Source organism: Tenrec ecaudatus, chromosome 3, assembly GCF_050624435.1.
Source record: "Tenrec ecaudatus isolate mTenEca1 chromosome 3, mTenEca1.hap1, whole genome shotgun sequence".
Classification (NCBI taxonomy): domain Eukaryota; kingdom Metazoa; phylum Chordata; class Mammalia; order Afrosoricida; family Tenrecidae; genus Tenrec; species Tenrec ecaudatus.
In genome coordinates, this window is record NC_134532.1 from 107,094,073 (window position 1) to 107,115,677 (window position 21,605).

Here is a 21,605-nt window from a genome sequence, read left to right on the forward strand (position 1 = left end):
TATCAAGCACATTTGCACATATGCTGCCATCATCAGTTTAAAAGCATTCCCTTCCCACTTGAACCCCTGATATCAGCTTCCCATTTCTTCCCCCTTCCTCCCCACCTGCTCTCCCTCACAAACCCTTGGTAAGTTATAGGTTTTTTTTTCCATATCTTACATCATCACAATTCTACCGTTTCTAAAGCATGTTGTATGTGTTCCTCTGGGAATCCCATTCAGACTCATTGTGACCCATTTGTGGGAGTGGGCACTGCACCATCAGTTTCTTGGCTGGAGTACTTATGGAAGCAGATCTCCATGCCTGTCTTTCACCCATGGAGAGGCTGCTGATTCTGAATTGTCAAGCAGCTGATTGCCAGCTAAATACCACAGATACTTTGTGGCATCAAGGTAACCTCTTTCTGAAACATAAAACCTCAAACCTGCTGCCATCTTGTCAATTCCAACTCACAGAGACCCTGAAGGGCAGAGTAGAACTGGCCTATAGTGTTTCCGAGACTGTAAATTGCATGAGAGCTGAAAATATCATATATTTCCTGCTGAGCAGCTGATAGATTTGAATTGCTGAGCCCATTATTCTGAAATATAGAGAACGGTAACACACCTTTTACTTTTAACAACTGAGACTGTTCCTTTCATAGATCGTGGTGTAAAAGCCATAGGACAGTTCCTAATGCAACACAACTCTAATGAAAACTTTATGCTTAAAATAAATTGTGGAACTGTATCAACTGATTTAGCTTAGATTTTTTCCCCCAAAATTTAAAATGTATCATATAATCTGTGATAGATATGTAAGATTTGTTCATATCTGTTTAAATCCCTGAAAATCATTTACCAGAGCATTAAAAACCCTAATTTAAAATTCACAAAATATGATGTTTACACATGTGAGAGAAGTCTTTTGATGGTCCATGCAGTTACATGCTCAACAGTTCCAATCTGGAGATATCTGGGGAGACAAAAGTTCCTGAAGTTCACAGCCTTGGAAGCCTTCAGGAGCAACTGTACTCTGCGAACACTGAGCCCGCACCAACTAAATGGCAGCTAACAACAACCTGTTTTACGCTGATTGTGATGGTTACGGTCATGGGTCAGCTTGACTAGACCATGATTCTCAGGGGTTTGACAGATGCGACATCATCAGTCACCGTCTTGCAATCTGATATATGCAAACAGTTGACAGGGATGTTTCTTCAGCGCTGTGCCCTGCGTCCAGTATATACGGATGTTTTAGCAAAAATTGCTCTTGGTCCTGCATTTGTCTTGATGTTCTCTGAGCTCTGGGTCTTGAAACGAGCCATCAGCTTTCTGGCTGACCTGAAGATTGTGGGTCCCTCAGCTCCTGCTACTAGGAAACTTAAGAGGAGACTTTTCACTGTCATCCGACTCACAGATGTGGGATTTACCAGTCTTTGCAATTGTATGAGCTATCCTAGTTCTTTGCAATCTCTGTCTTTGTCTGTATGTACATATACATAGAGAGCTCAGTCTAAGACACTGATATACAGTTAAAGTAGATCTTATCATACATGCAAGGAGAGCCAAATACAAACACAAACGCGGCAAATTTCTTATGTACAGGTCACTGTACATGTAATACTTCAAAGATTTCATATTTGATTAAAAGATAAAGTCATTTTTTCCCTTCTTTTTTGAATGATGGACCTGGTTCTGCAACAATATTTACCTTTGAGTCACTAAAAAGATTGTACTATCAGCCCAGGTCAGTTTCTACTGTTTATTGGCACGAAAAGATAAGGATTAAAGCACCTTTGAAATATTCTTAGTACTCAGTCCCTAAAAAACTTAGCATCAACAATATTCCCAACAGAAATTGAAAAAGATGTTTTAACGTCCCTCCCTCCTTGCTGTACTGATGATAACGGCATTAACTGTACAAATAATTTAACAACTCAAAAAGGGACAGAAGAAAGATATAAGCTGATATCATTCTTCCCTTTGACTCAGCTTCCAGTTTCTTACTTTGAAAAGTATCCAATATCAAGTCTTCCTATCCTGCTGTCATGCTGAAAATATTTGGACTACAGAAATAAAGAAATGCTATAAATCATGCTTCCTCTTTCCCCAGCTCTGCCTCCCTCGACTATTTCCCAGCAACATCATTACCTAAATATCAAGGGTTGAAATGACTTGGCCACTATTTTTTTAATTTTAAACTAGGATGATGATTTCTCAATGGGTAATTTCTCGAAGGCACAACAGCCCAGAGGAGGCAGTCATTTAAGTCAACTTTACAATTCTATAATACAGGACTTGTCCTGATCTGCTTCATGGCTGTTGTTTGGGGGGGGTGGACGGCTGCCATTCCCAGGGTCCACAGTTTGAAACCACCAGCAGCCCCTTGGGAGAAAAGCTGGGATTTCTCACCTTTAAATAACTAGTCTTGGGAAGCCATTGACTCAATGGCAGTGAGTTCGGTTTTGGGTATGGAGTCAATTCACACTCATGGTGACCCTGTGAATTTTGCTGTAAAGTAGAACTAGGCTTCCTAGAGATTTCAAGGTCGTGACCTTTTGAAGTCGATTGTCGTTGTGCGCTTGTCTCCATAGGTGTCTCTCTTTATTGACTAAAATGGGTGTTTAAGACTGACTTGAAAAATGTAACTTTCTATTGTCTTGAAATAGAAAGGTTTGGGGGATTAAGATGTTTACAGAAGTGTAAAATGTCTAATTGCATGCGTGATTAACTGAAAAACCTTCTATAGACTCAAAATAGAAAGGCTTTAGGAGGAGGCTGTTTGAAAAGGTGTAAAAAGCCTCTCCAATTACATGAATGATTAACTCTTTCAAGCCTAAAGGATTTATAACACTCTCCTCAACCTCCCCTGGGGAGACAGTTCCCTTTTCACTTAATGGCATCTGTTTCAGCTGAAAGGGCAGCTTTAACTGCCAGGCAGCTGTGGACCAGACTACCCAGAATATGGCACTTCCTGTCCTGTGTTTCCACAATCAAGGGCAAAACAACCCACAACTAAACAAACATTTAACGCCATTAACAAAGGTAAAGGTGACCACTCTCTCGAAAAGAAGAAAACGGAAATAACCTAAAACTTAAATCTAATATATTGATAAATTAACCAATTTCCAGAGAAGCTGTCCTCAGAAGGACCACCAAACCATATTATTTACTTTAATGTACTGCGGCAACGTTTCCTCTTCATGAATTCACAACATAGCCACTTCATTCTTCACCAATCAGTGCGATATTGCATTTTGGGGGGCAGGGGGAGGAAATAAGAATGTGAAGACATATCTCTATGAGGGATTGTGCAGAAACCAAATTCCATGCAATATACACATTGAATACATTCAATGTGTGTGTCTTCAATAGTTCTGTGATATTAAAGACTGTTGAAGCTAAAGTGATTAAGAAGATACAAACAGTAAGTGGAATTCTTACTCTGACTCCTTTTAGAATGCAAGCAAATCTGTCCTGCTGCCATATTACTAATTACAGCCAAGGGAAAGTACCTTTCTCTTCTTTAAACAAACGACCTACTACACTCATTCTGTCACAGCAGCCTCGGGGAGCATGGCAGCAGAGCGTTAGCACCGCTAGTTCCAGATGTGCCGCATGCACACCTGGTGTTTCACACACACGGACCATTTTCCTATCCAGATGGGAAATATGGGCCTTTTCATCCCCAAACCAAGATGAGCTTCCCTAGTTTCAGCCAATACATGCTCTGAGTCAATTCACACTTAACAGTCTAATGGGAGCCATTAACTACTCACTCCCTTAGACTAGAATCAGACAACTGTCCAGTTAGCTCACCAGAAAGCAGTGCATCCGGAGCATAGTAACTCTATTACCTACAGAGTCAGCTGCACTGAATAATGGAATATTTTTTATGTCTGCTTTTTATATCAGATAGATATAGCATGTATCTGTTTTAGCATTATGTATGTCATGTGTCTATTTTATATGATCTGAATAAACTATTGTTGAGTTCAGTAACATGAAAAACTAATAATAGGGGGGAAACTTACTTTATATTTAGAAAATTGAAAAATAAACATATTTGGTCTTTTTGGGGTTTGGGTTGGTTTGTTTTTCGCTAGTTTCCAGGAAAAAAAGAGGAATAAATCCACTACCTATCTGAATTAAGTAACTCGATTTCTCTATTCTCTTCCTTAGACTTGGTTTTGTTTTTATCTAATGATATTAGAATCAAAGTATATGTACGTGTGTATACCTGTGTTAGGTCACCAATTATTTATTTTAAAATTGTTTCAGTTCTTTTTTATTTCAGAGTAGCACTAAATTAGCTATTATTCACACTAAATTGGAATTACATTTCTATTTCTTAAGGATTTATCTGCAGCAATTAGACTTTGACTAATATTATTACTGGATATAATTAGTTTATAACTCAAATCACAGCCTAAGAACTTAGACAAGACATGGAAGAAAATTTAGGATGATAAAAATGTGAAAACTACATTTTAAGATGAAAATCTAATAAGTAATTTGGAAAAAAATAGGATGCGAGGCAGGATATTTCCTATAGTGTACTATAAAATAAAGCCCATCAGTGTTACAATTCCTGGGAAGAAAATAAAAAGGATATATAGTAAAAGTTACTGAGGTTAGACAGAAGAGGACCATTCATCTCATTAAGCTTGTTAGAGAAGCTTAGCTATCTTTATTTTTAAGATTGATGAAAAGATAAAACTCATTTGCATGCAATTAATCTAATGTGCTTTTCTGTTCCTTTCTTTTATTGTATGCATATGCTTTCATTCCTTGCTTCTTTTTTTTTGAGGCACCATGGTTAAATACAGGAAGATTAACACGGTATTTGGATTATCAAGTACTAGAACGAGACCAATTCTTAGTAGGTACAAATAAGCTGTGCAGTATTGTCCTTATCGATACACAGGAATGATGATGCAATAAAAATTAAAATGGTGATAAATGAATAGAAATAAAATTATGAGTAGTCATTATGTGCCAGGTTTTGCTTTAGCTGGTCTGTTTTTATCATCATAAGAAGTGTCTACAAAACTCTACTGGAAAAAAAGGTATCTACAAATGAATAATCTTTAAGAAATTATGAATCTAAAGTTATGAAGGAATTTAAAACTGGAAGGGATCTTAGATCCCTGCTAGTCCCCAGTACGTGGGAAAACAGAGATCAGAGATGATCATGTCTAGCTATAGGAAGCATGGTGACTAAAAGCAGCCTCCGAACTTTCATTGGAATTAAAAATATAGGAATGTTTATAAGTCCTCAAATAAAATAAAATATATTTTAAAACATTTTATTAGGGACTCATACAACTCTTATCACAATCCATACAAACATCAATTGTGTAAAGCACATCTGTACATTCTTTGCCCTCATCATTTTCAAAGCATTTGCTCTCTACTTAAGCTCTGCATCAGGTCCTCTTTTTTTCCCTTCCCTCCCCACTCCCCCCTCCCCTATGAGCTCTTGATAATTTATAAATTATTATTTTGTCATATCTTTTCCTGTCCGATGTCTCCCTTCACCCCCTTTTCTGTTGTCCATCCCCCGGGGGGGAGGTCACATGTAGATCCTTGTAATCGGGTCCCTCTTTCCAACCCACTCTCCCTCTACCCTCCCAGTATCACCCCTCACACCACTGGTCCTGAAGGTATCATCCTCCCTGGATTCCCTGTGCCTCCTGCTCTTATCTGCACCAGTGTACATCCTCTGCTCTATCCAGACTTGCAAGGTAGAATTCAAATCATGATAGTTGGGAGGAGGGCTGTATTCTTCATCGGTACTACATCGCACCCTGACTGACTCATCTCCTCCCCTAGACCCCTCTGGAAGGAAAAATAAATACTTATAACGCAATATTCTTTGGAGGTAGATTGATTTTAAAATGATTTTAGTGTCTCTAATTAATCTATGTTAATCCAAACCAGATGCCTGCTAGCTGTGTAAACATTAGTTTCTTCATCTTCAAAATGGGGATTTATAGTCATTGGACACTAGTGAGACTTAAGCAAATGATGAAGGCAAAGTGCCGCCTGAGAAGCTAGCATAAGACAGTGATTATTAGTTTCCATATCCCATGTGCATTACACTGATACACTCTTGTAGGTTTACTAATTTTTAAGTTTCTGTATTCAAACTAAAATAAATTGGTATATATTATGTTATATAATATATCAATTGTATGTAATGTAAATACAAGTAACTTTATGAAATATTGTTTTAAAAATAATCTCAGAGATTAATCACTTGCTTTTGGATTTTGGAATAGAATGTAGGGATAATTTGCACTACTGTATCTTTGCTTATGTTACGGAGGTATTTATTTTACCTGTACTACAGATGAGCATTTACTCAAGAAAAATTATTAGTAATACTTAAAAACAAAATACTATTAAATATAACTGTTATAAAATCATCTTGTGTTTACACTGTGGCACAATAATGATGACCTAGTTACAATGTGATAGTCTTGGCTGTTGGGGTGACACCGGTCACTGAAATCATTATGAGTCTAGAGTCGGAGAATCAGGATAATCCTGACATTCCTGATAGAGCTTCCAAATTTAGAAGTAAAAGATGTGTGAAATGATCAGAGTTGTAGTATAAAAATATGTTATCAAGTGGATTCGTTGAAATATAAATCTATGAAGGAGGAATTTTAACCTTAAGTCATCAGGAGGTACGCGTGTTGGGGTGACCTTCGGACTTATAAACAAACAAACAAACAAACAAATAAATAAATAAGACACCAGGAAACTTTAGCATTTCCAACAATGGCTTAAGTGTTCATAGGGCAAGATATGACAAAATAACGATGTATAAATTACCAAGGGCATATGAGGGAGGGGGGAATGGGGAGGGAGGGGGGAAAAAAAAGAGGACCTGATGCAAGGGGCTTAAGTGGAGAGCAAATGCCTTGAGAATGATTGGGGCAGGGAATGTATGGATGTGCTTTATACAATTGATGTATGTATATGTATGGATTGTGGTAAGAGTTGTATGAGTCCCTAATAAAATGTAAAAGAAGAAAAGAGAAAAAAATGATTAGGGCAAAGACTGTACAGATGTGCTTTATACAATTGATGTATGTATATGTATGAACTGTGAAAAGAATTGTATGAGCCCCAATAATTTTTTTTTAAAAAGGGAAAATATTGAGGTATAGTCAATTAACATGGCTCTTCTGGCCCTGATCCCTGAGGTGATATATTATAATTCTGGACTTCATAGACCCATGGGTATAGTCCCATTTTGAAGGATGTTCTCTTCCAATGGACAAGAATTAGATGAGATTAAGATCTGACCTTAGTAGAGGGTGTGGATTGGGCTACACTCTTGGTTTAATGATGGTCTTAGTTGCTTTTACTCACAATGGATATAAGGAATAATGCGCGAGAGCTGAGAGAAGAAAAGCTGCTTCTGGAGTGGCCTGGCCAAAAGCCTGGCTCATTAAGATTAATTAGCAGGAGGCCCAAGCCTACTGGAAACATCGTGCCTGAGGCCCCAGGTCATATGTGCATAATACATCCAGGAATGGAGGTAGGTTATTAAATTTGGGTGTTAATTAAAGGTGAAGTGTTACATGTTAATTTGATTGCGGTATTGTTACTAAGTGGAACTCCCACCAAATGCCCTTTCCCTGAGTGTGTCTGGTAAGAAGATGGGAGAAGATACTGATAAGATTCACCTGTGAGGAACTGTGAACAGGATGCACTGCAGTGTCATCCTGCTGCACATAAAACGAGCCCTCTGAGAAGTAGGGGGTGTGATCTTATCCCTGGCAAGAGCCAGGAGTGGAGCACATCTTCTGGACCCATGAGCTGGCGTACCCCTGCCTGACCTTTGGATTTTGGACTAACCAGCACCTACCACCAAGAGACGTTCCTCAAATTTCCATGAGTTTTTGTGGGACACTGCAAAGAACCACAGAACCCAGAAACAGGAGATAATATACTCGAGGGAGAAGTGGAAAGACAATGGAACTGATTATCATCATGGGAGATATGGATATTTGGAGCATCATAAATCCCCCACTGAGACTAGTCTGTTATTAATTCTTCTAAAAGAAATTATTACCTGACATATCAAAATAGGCTACAGCTGCCTACTTTGTCACTGTGAAAAATCTTAATAAATAATCTGAGCTTGAGTCTTTTATAACAATCAGCAAATATTTATTGACAAATCATTATGAACAAGATACTGGACACAGATATGACTAAATCATCTTTGTTGAGCTATGAGTTCCAGGTAAAATACCACCTTTGTGGCTACAATTTTAGAATAATGATATTTTGAAACAATTTTCTTAGAACAACTTTTATAGAAATTAGTACTCAAAAAAAAAAGAAATTAGTACTCTACTCAAGTACTCTGTCAATGCAAGAACACTTAGTTCTAATACTCTGGCATTCTGTGATGCTCAACTTTCTGGCACAATCACTGAAGACAAAATGGGTGCATAAGCAAATGTGGTGAAGAAAGCTGATAGTGCCGGGCTATTAAAATATATAGCATCTGGGTCTTAAAGGCTTGAAGTTACACAAGCGGCCATCTAGCAGGGAAGCAACAAAGCCCACATGGAAGAAACACACCAGCCTGTGTGATCATGAGATGTTGATGTTTTTCAGGAGTAAGGCATCAGAAGACCCCAAACAAACAATCATACCAATGCAAACATGAGCCAGAGTGGAGAGCCAAAGCCCATCTGTAGACAATTGGACACTCCCTCACAGAAGGGTTAAAAGGAAGGGACAAGTCAACCAGAGTGCAGTATAGCACTGACAAAACACACACATTCCTCTAGTTCTTTAATGCTCCCCCACACACCTCCACTCTGCTATCATGACCCCAGTCTACCCTACAAGCCCAGCTAGACTGGAGCATGTGCACTGGGACAGATAGGAGCTCTTAGCACACGGAATCCAGGACAGATAACCAGCCCCAGGCACAGTAATGGGAGTAGGGATACCATGAGGGTAGGAGGAATGTGGGGAGGAAATGGGGAGAAAGCGGGAACCAGTGTCAAGGATCGATGTATCACATACACATACACACACTTGGGGATAAACAACAGAAATGTGAGTGAAGTGAGACCACGAACAGTGTAAGATATGAAAATAATAATAATTTATAATTTATCAAGGGTTCTTCGGGTGATGGGGAGAAGCTGATACCAAGGGCTCAAGTTGAAAGAAAATGTTTTGAAAATCATTATGGCAACTTATGTACAAATGTGCTTGATAAAATTGATGTATGGATTGTTGTAGAACTGTAAGAGCCCACAATAAAATGATTTATTTAAAAAAAAGAAAGAAATTTTCATTTAAAAGTACATAAATAAAGAAGGAAGTGCTACTTTGAAACAAATGCATGTACAGAAATCAATCTTAAATACAAAGGTAGAGAGTTGTCTTTCATGCGTATATCTTCTATCAAAACTTTATAAAGCCATGTTAAACATGTTTACAGTCGGATATTACAATAAACTTTATGAACCATTTTTCTTGACAATTTTATGAGTTATTTTACACGGTTATTGCTTTTTCTTTGAACATATAAAACTAGTGGGTGGAATCCTAGGTAGAACAAATAGCCAATAAAAATGTTTATAGAGTCATTTCAGTGTTGCATTCAGCCACATTCAGAAAAGCCACAGGATGTTCCATCTGAAAAGGTTGAGGAACAACTTCAAGGTCACAGAGCGAAGTTTGCATAATAGTTAAGTACACGCATTGTAATCTATTGAACTGTTTTGCATATTAGCGCTACTTTAATCAATGCAAATATTAATCAGCAAGCATGTGTAGGCACAAAGTCCTCAACTCTGCTTGCTGAATAGCAAGACATATGACTCAAGGTGCCCATAACTATTTATTATTAGATAATTGAACATCAATTATGCATGAACATATTTATCTCTCATTTTAGTTCCAATTTCTTGTTGCCTTGCTTTATACATTTTAAGTATTAGATTTAGAGTTCCCAGTCTACATCGTTAAACACTGTGGTGATGCAAACAGTAATGAGTTAAGCTGCTAATTAAAAAGTTGAAGGTTCAAGTCCACCCAGCTGAGCCTCAGGGAAAAGTCCTCGTGATCTACTTCAATAATTGGTCCCTGAGAATCATGTGGATCACAGTTCTACCCTGACACACTTGGGCGGGTGTTATTGTTAGGTAGCTAGCACAGAGACTGGGAAGTCCATTGACGCATGCCCAGGAGAGCCAGCATAGGACAAAGCTGGATTTTCCCGCCGGTGGGCACAGATGGGCGTTACACCTGGAGCAGCCCACCTGGGCCAGGTGATTGCAATTAAGCCAATGGGACCGATCTGGGGTCGTTCACCACACCTCCCCCCGGGAATCCTTGAAAAGGCAGGAACCGAGAGGGCAAGGGGGCTTGTCTGGTCGTCTTTGTGGGAGGAGAACTTGGGAGAGAGATCCTTGCATGACCCCGAGCAGTCTCTGCCAGGCCGCATGGTCAAAAGGAATCCTATGGGTGCCGTGTAAAACCTGAAGCGTCTTTAAACTCTCATTAAATTCACTTGGATCACGAGCCAGGTTTCGGCATGAATTCTTTCTGGTGCGGAGCCAAGGACTTAGGTTTAAATCTAGCCTGGAGAGAGAGACCTTACATTATCATGACTTGGAATCAACTTTAAGTGAACTAGTTTATTTAAATTTCTCTCCATTAGTCTACATTTTAAACATATAAGGGGGTTCTTAAAAAAAAAGATGGATTTCTTTCAAAGTTATGTCTTTAAATTTTTTTTACAAAAGAGCCTCATTGCCTTCAAAGTACTCTCCATTACACTTAATACATTTGTCGAATTTGCAATTCCTCTCTTGGAAACATTTTTCATATTCATCTCTCTGCATGACTGACAGCACCACCCTCATTTCCCCACTTCTTCATTTTCAAACTGCTGTCCTTTCATGTCCCTCTTGGACATGAACCCCCCCCCCAAAAAAAAAAAAAGAAAGAAAGAAATCTTGATTAACAGTCTGACCCGGTGGAATGAACTCCAAATTCACTCTCCCCCTCATATCCAAAAACAAATGAGCATCATCTCAATCTTTGATTTTACTTGGTGAGTTTTTTTTGACAAGCTTTTTTCTGGTGAGGTGATGATGGTGTCTTCCACTGGCTTGACTGATGTTTGCTTTCGGGGTCATAAGAATAGCATCTTGTCTCATCACCAGTAATGGCCTTGGAAAAAGTCGGGGCTTCAGAGCTGTTCTTTCAAAGCGCAGCACGTTTCCAGGCGATGCTCTTTTTCCTGTGCAGTCAGAATCCAAGGCACAACTTTCACAATCACCCTTCTCAGTCCCAAATCTGTTAAATTCGCTCAATGAGCTCCAAGATACTCCAGATAGCTCCCCCAGCTCTTCAATGGTCCGTTGTCAGTCTTTGAGCACAAGCACACAAATTTTGCCAACATTTTCGTCCGTCTGGGGAAGTTGATGGATGCCAGAATGAGGTTTGTCATAGATCAACATTTCACCTTTTTGAAATGAGAAAACGACTTGTACACGAGATTTTCCGATAGTGTTGTCCTTACAAGCTATGCTCAACATCACAACAGTTTGTGTGGCTTTTTCCTGAGCAGGAAACAAAATTTCATAGCATCTTGTTGTTGTTTTCCATTGGCCATCACATAAAACAAGTTTGAGTTAAGAAACTGCTTTTACAAAAAAATCAATGTGAGCAGAAATAACTACCCAGTAGACCCCACTGGGTGCACTAACTCAGAGAGAGTTGCTGGGTCCTTGCCTAATAGGAAAAAATGTGTACTATGAAAGCTCCACCCAAGGGAGTTTTTCCATTTTTTGGGGGGGGGTGTACACCCTCACTGTGTTTTAGGGTCACTATATGCCAGACTCAACTCAATAGCAATGAGTCTAGTTTGGGATTGGGGAAGTCTTGGATCCTTCACATTATTCTTTTGCATCTCAGCATTCCATGATACTTTTTGAAATTTATATTCTCATTTGGGTACAAGTCTTTTAAAAAGCATATTCTGCATCCTCTGGATTATACCTTTCAACTGTCATTATATCATTTCTTGTTCTTGGTCATTCTTGTGATTTGTGCTGATTCTAGGAGCTCAATCAACCCTAAGGTTGTTATAAAAATGTCATGTTGTACTTCTCAAATTAAGGTGCACAGATTTATTCCCAGATTCCAAAAGGTCTCCCTCTCTGAATAGAAGACATGGCTTATAAAACATATCCTGATCAAAGTTGGCTCTTTTCCCTTAGAGTCGAATGATTGCTCACGAAAGCATGACTGGACACTTACTCAAGCTGGAGGCTTTACTGCCCCCCCAGAAGAAGGAAATTTCTGGAAGAAGCGATGACACTTTTGATGAACGGATTCTTAATAAAAGAGAAAGGAACAAACTTGTGGACCTTTAGCCAGAGTTTGTCTTTCCAGTTATTCCTTATTTATTATTTTAATTTTTTAACTATTTTATTAGGGATTCATACAACTCTTACCACAATCCATACATGCATCAATTGTGTAAAGTTATTCTCAAAAACCAAACCAAACTCACTGCCATGGAGTCAATGCAGCCTCATAGCGGCCCAATCATACAGAGCAGACTGCCTCTGTGAGTGTCTGACATGGAAACTGCTTGCGAGACTGGAAATCCTGGGTCTCCCCCACCTCCCGCTTAGTGACAGGCTGTTTTGAACTGCTGACCTTGCAATTCGCAGCCCACTGTGTAACCACTAGCAACCAGGGCTCCTTTCCAGTTACTCCAGTTTGGGTGACGTCACCATTAGTAAGCAGCCCAACTTTTGTTAATCAAATTCTATTAGCTGCAAATGTGACAGCCATAATTGAGCTTTCTGGGTAAGTATGCCTAACACATTTTCAGATATGTCATTTGAATTCCCAACAATCTACACTTGAGGTGTGTAGATATATTATGAAGGTGAGCGCTATATAGATCTAGGCTGTTTATATAGTGAAATACTGATCACACAAAGCCAAAAACAAACCATTGCCGTGAACCTGGTCTAAATCATAGTGACCCTAGAGGGCAAAGTGGGATGACCTGGCAGCCTGCCAAGGCTGCAATCGTTCTTGGAGCAGACCGCTGCACCTACTTCCCACCAAGCGGCTAGGGGTTGCACCCAGCTGGCATCAAGCTCCTGACTACTGCCCAACCAGAGTTCCGTACAACGAGCACACCAGTAGGCAAAATCCAAGGCAATTCCTCCCTGGGCGGCACACATGGTTTGGACTTAACCTAACGGCTGGCCATGTCAATCCACACAGCATTGTTAGAGAAGCCGGGCTTGAGCCGCGTCCACAATCGTTATGGCCAAGAAAGCCCTTGGGAGCCTGTCCACTTTGTCACATGTGAGGTCTGCGTGGGTCAGAATCATCTAATATTAATGGGATACAGAACATGTGCCAATCCTAGTTCTTACTCTTCCCAGCCACATGCCGTTTCTCCTACCCCACTCCGAGGTGGAAAGGTTGTTTCTCCTACACCCCTCTGAGGTTTACATTCTAGGTTATCATTCTCATGTGTGCATTCATGGCTCTCTTCCTCCCAATCTAACTTTAAACATGTTTATATTGGTATGCTTGGTATGTTCCATGTATTCTTGTTTTTTAAAAGCTTACTCTTTTTTTTTCCTGGAAATTTATCTTTAAAAAAATTTTTTTAAATCTTTTTATTGGGGCTCATAGGCTCTTATCACAGTCTGTACATACATCAATTGAGCAAAGCATCCTTATACATTCGTTGCACTCGTCATTCTCATAATTCACCTTCCACTTGGGTTCCTGGAATCAGCTCGGTTTCCCTTTTTCCCCCCGTCCCCCTCCCTCCCCGATCCCACCCCTGGTTCCTTGATAGTTTATAAATAATTATTATATCTTATCTTACACTCCCCAGCGTCTCCCCTCACCTGCCTCACCATTGCCCATCTCCCAGAGAGGAGGTTACACATAGATCTCCGAGATCGGTTCTCCCTTTCTACACCCCCTTCCCACCTAGTGTCGCCACTCCCACCGCTGGTGTTGAGGGGTTCATCTGTCCTAGATTCCCTGTGCTTCCAGATCCCCACTGTACCGCTGTACATCCTCTGGTATAACCAGGTCCGCAAGGCAAGGTAGAATTGGGGTCATGATGATTGGGAGGGGAGGAAGCGTTCAGGAACTAGAGGAAGGTTTTGAGTTTCACTGTTGCTACACTGAACCCTGAGTGGCCCATCTCCTCCACACTACCCCTCTAGGTGTCCAGCTGTCTACAGATGGGCACTGGGTCCCCATCACGCACTCCCCCTCTTTCACGGTGATGTGATTCTCACCACCACCCCACCTTTGTTGTTGGAGACCTGGTCTCCTCTGCCCTTCACGGTCACCTATGTTGGTGTGCTGCTCCCGTGTGGGCTTGGTTGCTTCTGGGATAGATGGCCGCTTGTTTGCTTTCAAGCCTTTAAGTCCCCAGACGCTATATCTCTCAGTAGCTGGGCACCATCAGCCTTCTTCACCACACTTGAAAAGCTTACTCTTTCTGCAGTTGCTACTGTTCAAGTTCCTAGTTTATAGGGTTTGTGTTTCTTTTTTCCACGTTGCTAAATTGTTAGCTATGGACACAATTGGCTCATAAGAATCTAGTGCCTTCATTAAAGACACAAAAATCTCACTTAAAAAAAATTGTAAAACCTGGCTATAATGACCACTCCTTGCGTAGCCTCAGAACCAATAATTACAAGGGACTGAGTACCTATCCTCTTGAGGAAACGAATGTTTATTTCAAATGGGAATAGGTAGCCTCAACTCCCTGATAAATTGTCTTGATCTCGCTACTTCCTTTCTTAGCCCAAGCACTACTGTTGTCTTCCCCTCAGCCCCCAAAGGAAATTTCACACTTCGTGTTACCCTCACAAAACTCTTCCCCAGGGTATCAGCCCACTGGCTATGAGTTGATTTCAACTCACAGCGACCCAGTCGGACGGAATAGAACTGCCCAATGGAGTTTCCAAGGCTGTAAGTCTTAAGGAAAGCTGACTGTCACTGCTTGCTTTCTCCTGTGGAGCTTTCTTTCTTTCTCCTGGTGAGTTCAAACCACCAATCTTTTGTTTAGAAGCTGACACGAAGGAGCTAAAAAGAGGCAGCGGTGTGAACAGAACAAGGGCAAACTGCGCAGTTTAACATCAGGAAAGATGTGCACAGTCTCACTATCCTTATTGAATTCGTCTGCTGAGCAGATCATCAGAGAAGCTGGACTACGTGAACAAGAAGGTAGCATCAGGATCAGAGGAAGGAGTACTAATAACCTTGAGATGCAAACACACACACACATTTGCTGATGAAAATGAGAAATTGAAGCATGGGTTAAAAGTCAATGTAAAGAAAACCCAAATCTTCCCAACAAGACCAGAAAGTAATATGACAATAAATGGGGGGGGGGGGAAGGTTGAAGTTGTCAAGGAAGTTTTGTCTAACTACAAGCTTTTCTATCTTGATGTGTTTTGTTTTGTTCTTTGTCAGTGGTTTATTGTTGTTGTTTTGTTGTCTGGTTGTATACTGTTGCTTTGTTTTCCTGTGTCTTGTTTTTGTGCATGTTATTATCTCCACAGGTCTGTCTAAATAAGACAGGCTGGATGAACTGTCTGGGGGAAAAAAAACGGGACTGACAGTTCCGGGGGGACTTGGGATAGGTGTAGGTGGGAGGTAAGGAAGTGGTGTTAACAAACCCAGGGACAAGGGAAGAACATGGAATCCAAATTGGTGGTGAGGGGGGAGTGGCAGGCCTGGTAGGGAATGATCAAAGGTAAGATTACGTAAAGAAGAGGTATAGCTGTAACCCAGGTGGGGACGGAGCATGATAGTGGGGCAAGAGGAAAGTCAAGGGAAATAGAGGAAAGAGCTAGGAGGCAAAGGGCATTTATAGGGGTCTAGACAAAGACATGTACATGCAAATATATATGAGGTTGGGGAAATATATCTATGTGTCTATATTTATAGGTTTATTATTAAGGTGGCGGAAGGACCTTGGGCCTCTACTCAAGCACTCCCTCAATGCATGAATACTTTCTTCTATTAAATTGGCATTCTATGATGCTCACCCTCCCGGCACAACTGCTGAAGCCAAAGCGGGTGAACAAGTAAATATGGTGAAGAAAGCTGATGGTGCCTGGCTATCAAAAGAGATAGTGTCTGGGGTCTTAAAGGCTTGAAGATAAACAAGCGGTCATCTAGCTCAGAAGCAACAAAGCCCACATGGAAGAACACACCAGCCTGTGTGATCATGTGGTCCCAAAGGGATCAGTTATCAGGCATCAAAGAACAAAAAATCATATCATTGGCTGCACACCTCCATGATACGATCGCCTATGGTAAACAGGTGCATAAGCAAATGTGGCAAAGAAAGCTGATGGTGCCCGGCTATCAAAAGAGATAGTGTATGGGGTCTTAAAGGCTTGAAGGTGAACAAGTGGCCATCTAGCTCAGAAGCAACAAAGCCCACATGGAAGAAGCACACCAGCCTGTGCGATCACGAGGTGCCAAAGGGATCAGGTATAAGGCATCATAAAAAAAAAAAAATCTTACCATAGTGAATGAAGGGGGAAGTGCAGAGTGGAGACCCTAACCCATTTGTTGGCCACTGGAGATCCCCTCACAGAGGGCAAATCTTGAGAAAGACAGGATGCTTGGCAAACTAGAGGGTCAGAAAAAAGCCAACTAATGAGATAGATTGGCCCAGTGGCTGCAACCACGGGTTCCAACATATCAAGAATCGTGGGATGGCTCGGGACTGGAAGGTGTTTAGTTTTATTGTACACACGGTTGCTATGAGTTGGAACAGCAGTAAATAAGAAAGCTAGAAAGGAAAAAGCGTTGTTTTTTTTTTTTGGGCAAATGGCATTCCATCCACAGGTATATAGGGGTTAGGAATCAACACACATTTGGGGATGCATAATCCAGAACACTACCCAAGGACATCATGCAGCGGTTTGTGTGTCTCTCTTTCTCTCTAGTATCATTCATTTTAATTTCTCTGTGGAATTTTTTCCACCAGTGAAAAGAATATATTATTTGCCTTGTTCATCTTTTAAAAAATAAAACTGCTTGATCTTATTTCCTCTTCCAGCTGTCTCCCCTATTATGGTCTGCCCTTTGTAGATAAACCTTTGAAATAAGACTTGGTCCACCCATTGTCTGTGTGGAAACCAATGTTTCGCGCCCAAATAAACCTTACAGTCTGTGGATTAAATGTCAGTCAGGCTTCATCATACTCCACTGCCATGGCTTTCAAGTCACCCGCTACTACCGAAGTACAAGCATCATCTGTTTCTCTATGCTTTGTTGATCTATCAACAGCGTTTTACAGAAGTGAACATTTATTAGACCTGAAATTTTTTTCTTCTTCTTTTTTTAAACTTGTTTTTCAAAATACATGCTATAGGTTTCCCTACTGCATCTCAGAGCACTCTTGGCCCATGCACATAACTGGTTCTTGTTCAGACAAATCAAACTACCTTCAGGCTCTGTCCTTGGACTACTTATATTTTCTGTAAACATGCACACCTTTGGAGGTCTTGTTTAGTTGGATGCTTTTAAACATCGCCTGTACAATAATGGCACGTCACTGGATGGCACAAGCAGTTAAATCATTGAACTGGTAACAGAAAGGCCAAGTTCAAGTTCCTTGAAAGAAAGACCTGGTGATTGGCTTTTAAAAATCAGTCATTAAAAACTTCATTTGGGCTAATCTCCTTTGATATATGTGAGGCCACCATTAGTCAAAATCAACTTGACAGAACTTGTTGCAGTTGTTGTTTGTTGTTGTTGTCATGAAGTAAACCTATGACTCCCGACCCTGAACTCCAGACACATTTTCCAACTGCTCACTCAACATGTTGGTGGTCCAACAGACAAGTCAAACTTAACATTTTCAAAGATGATTTCCTGGTTATTCCTCCAAACTTTCCTCTCCTATAAACTGGTCCCATCTCAGCTAATGAAACTTCAACGCTGTGACCCACCATACTTCCTGAATCCTCCATTTTGCAAGCATTCTACATCAAATCCACCCCGCTCGATCTATCAGCTATATCTAGGAAATATATCCAGTATCCAACAGTCTCTGCTCACCTCTCCTGCTGTTGCCCTGGTGGAAAACACTTCAGTTTTCACCTCAAGATCATAAAAACATTGTTTCTGCTCTTGCCCCTTTTCATCCCGAGTGTTACTATTAAAACTAAGTCAGTTATGTCAGCTCTCTGCCAAGCACTCGATAATCTCCCCCATCTTGCTCAGAATTAGCACCAATGTCTCTAAAATAGGCAGTGTACTGGTTACGGCGTTGGGCTGCTAATCAAATAATTGAAACCACTAACTGTTCCTGGGGGGAAGTATGAGGCTTTCTATTCCCATAAAGATGTGCAGTTTCAGACACTCAGGGTTGCTAAGAGTCAGAACCAACTCTGTGGCAGTGACCTCTTACTACACATGCTTTAACTCATAACCCTTCAGCCAAACTAACCTCCTCCCTGACTGTTGACCATACAAGACATGTTCCCTGCTTAAGAATTTGGCTCAGTGCTAGAATTCAATCCCTAGGCTTATTTCCTAGCCACGGTACCTCATTTGTAGATGCTACCTATCTCTCAGTGAAGGCTCACAGGTGGCTATAGTGCTGGACACCGTGAGCAGAGCTTCCAGAGGCAGGCAGCCTCTGAGGAAAGGCCTGGTGATATGATTCTGAAAATCAGCTCCTGAAAACCTTATGGATCACTGAGCTGGTGCATATTGCTGGAAACTTTATGGATGGCCTGATTTCACTTTACTTATGGATGCGGACTCACAAGATTCCAACTGGAATGAAGATTCTTCCTGTCAAATAATATAATTGTCTCCTCAGAGCACTGGGGTGATATAAGTGGGCAGTATAGAAACTGGATAGCCAAAATGGGGCAGATAAAGGCATGAAGTGGTTGGCTTACAAACTTTCATAGGTGGGAGGATATATTCATAGGAATATGTTCATAGGATATTTTTGTGTTGCTCATGTATAGAATATGATGTTTAAATGAGGTTTGGGCACCTATTGAATGTATGCATTTTAGTTTTAAAAGTTAGGTACAGATATGATTTTATTATTGCTTGTTTGAAAATTGTATATGGCTAAAGAGTTAAGTGAAAGGGTCAAATTGACAAGGGGTGGTCTGTGGTAGTTACATGAGCTGTTGTCAATTTGAGACTTATGAGTGAAGGGGTGGAGGTTAACTGTCAATTAGACTACAGCTTGATGATCTCATTCGGAGATGCTAAGGAGATAGTTTGCTCACTCACTCCCTGCAGTGAGACATTTCTGAGGAGAAGACATATGAAGCTACCCTGGTGTAGCCAGAACCCCAGGAGTTGGAGGAGCCATGGGAAGACCACTGCCAGAGCTGAGATGCTTACAATGCCACTGAGTCCACAAGACTTCCCACCCATTGTCTTGTGATTATCTTGCATTCAGCATAATTGCATGTGTTTCATGAGTCTGAAAAGGAATTTATAAATTGGTATCTGACATAAAGGCTAATGCCGGACTTATGCACTTGATCTGGACTTGGCTGGAATCTTTTCTCAATATTCAATTGCTCTTGTATATAGCGCTTGGGAAAATAGATTTATGTACATATATTCATAGGTTTAGTATTAAGGTAGCAGATAGACATTGGGCCTCTATTCAAGTATTCCCTGAATGCAAGAACAGTTTGTTCTAATCTGGCATTCTGTGACGCTCACTTTCCCAACACAATTGCTGAAGACAAAATGGGTGCATAAGCAAATGTGGTGAAGAAAGCTGAGGGTGCCCAGCTATCAAAAGATATAGTGACTGGGGTCTTAAAGTCTTGAAGATAAGCAAGCAACCATCTAGCTGAGAAGCAACAGAGCCCACATGGAAGAAGCACACCAGCCTGTGTGATCACGAGGTGTTGATAGGATCAGGTATCAGGGATCAAAGACCCAGAGCAAAAAAATCATATCATTGTGAATGAGGGGGAGTGCAGAGTGGAGAACCAAAGCCCATGTGTATGCAATTGGACATCCCCATACAGAAGGGTCATGGGGAGGAGAGGAGCCAGTCAGGGTGCAAGATTTTTTTTTTTGATGATGCCTTATACCTGATCCCTTTGGCACCTCCTGATCACACAGGCTGGTGTGTTCTTCCATGTGGGCTTTGTTGCTTCTGAGCTAGACGGCCGTTTGTTTACCTATAAGCCTTTAAGACTCCAGATGCTATCTCTTTTGATAGCCGGGCACCATCAGCTTTCTTCACCATATTTGCTTGTTCACCCGTTTTGGCTTTAGCAGTTGTGTCGGGAGGGTGAGCATCATAGAATCTGCATAGTTTATATTGAGTGATGGTCTCTTTCCTCTTAGATTGTAGATTATAAACTGCATGAGGCAAGGATTTTTGTCTGCTCTCTACTTGCAGTCCTACAGGAGTGTCTTCCACATAGTATGCATGTGTGACATCATCGAATAAATGCATAAACAATGATGAACCTGGGTTCAGATGTGGCAGGGTAAAAAATTCTGAAATATGATTGTCATATAAATAAGGCAGAGTTGAGTGGTTCCCTAGGATTCAGATATTGAAATGCATGTCTTTGAGACACAAGAACAAAGCAGAGTTCCCAAGATATACGTTGCTTTGTTATAGACTAAACCACAGCAACAAAGTACTTAAGGAAATAAGGCCATCATCACACTAATTTACATGAAGATACCCCTGGCCCTTTAAAAGTGAAGTTGGAGTCACATTTGGGCATCGCATCATGCATCTACATAGATGCAAATAGAAATGAAACTACTCCTGGCTATGGAAAAGCAGTTGGTTAAAAGTCTCTAATAATTACACATTGAACAATAATCAAAAATGGAATTAAAATTTTTCAAATAGATTTTACTTCAGAAGAAAATGACCCAGTACAGACAATGAAGTTCTTAGAATAGTGGCAAAAAATCCCCAAATAAAAAGGCACACATTTCCAGAACCAAGGCAGAAGCTTTACTTTTTGCTTTTTCTAAAAGAGGGATCAGTAAGAGACATGCTACCGAGGCCTGGCTATTTTGTGAACCCTGAGGAGTCAGGGTGTTGTCATGGTTATGGGTTGGGGTGCTAATTAGGTCAGCTGTTCGAACCCACCATCTGCTCCTCTGGAGAAAATCAAGGTTTTCCCCACTCCCATAAAGAGTTACAATTTTGGAAACTCACAGGGGCAGTTTCACCTGCCCTGCAGAGCGGCATGTGTCGGCGTGGACTGGCTGGCAGTGAATCTGGCTTGAGTTTGAGTAAGCCCCGGTACCACAGTGGTTACTCATTGGGCTGCTTGCCAAAAAAGGCAGCTGTCTGAAGCACCAGCCACTCCACAGGAGAAAGAAGACACATAAAGAGTTACAGCCTCGGAAGCCCACAGGGCAGCTTGACTTTGACCTATAGGGTTGCTATAAATTGAAATCAATTGATGACAGTGAGGTTGATAGCTAGTTGGAAAAATATTTGTATCTAATTTAACTGCTTAGGAAACAATATATAGTTCATTTCATATTTTATTAATTCCATGAATTCAATTATT

General features: G+C 40.7%; 1 protein-coding gene across 14 annotated transcripts in view; it reads right to left on the reverse strand.

Moving 5' to 3' along the window:
- Positions 1–21,605, reverse strand: part of ANK2 (ankyrin 2) — a 648,733-nt gene that overhangs the window by 199,053 nt on the left and 428,075 nt on the right. The window lies entirely within an intron of this gene.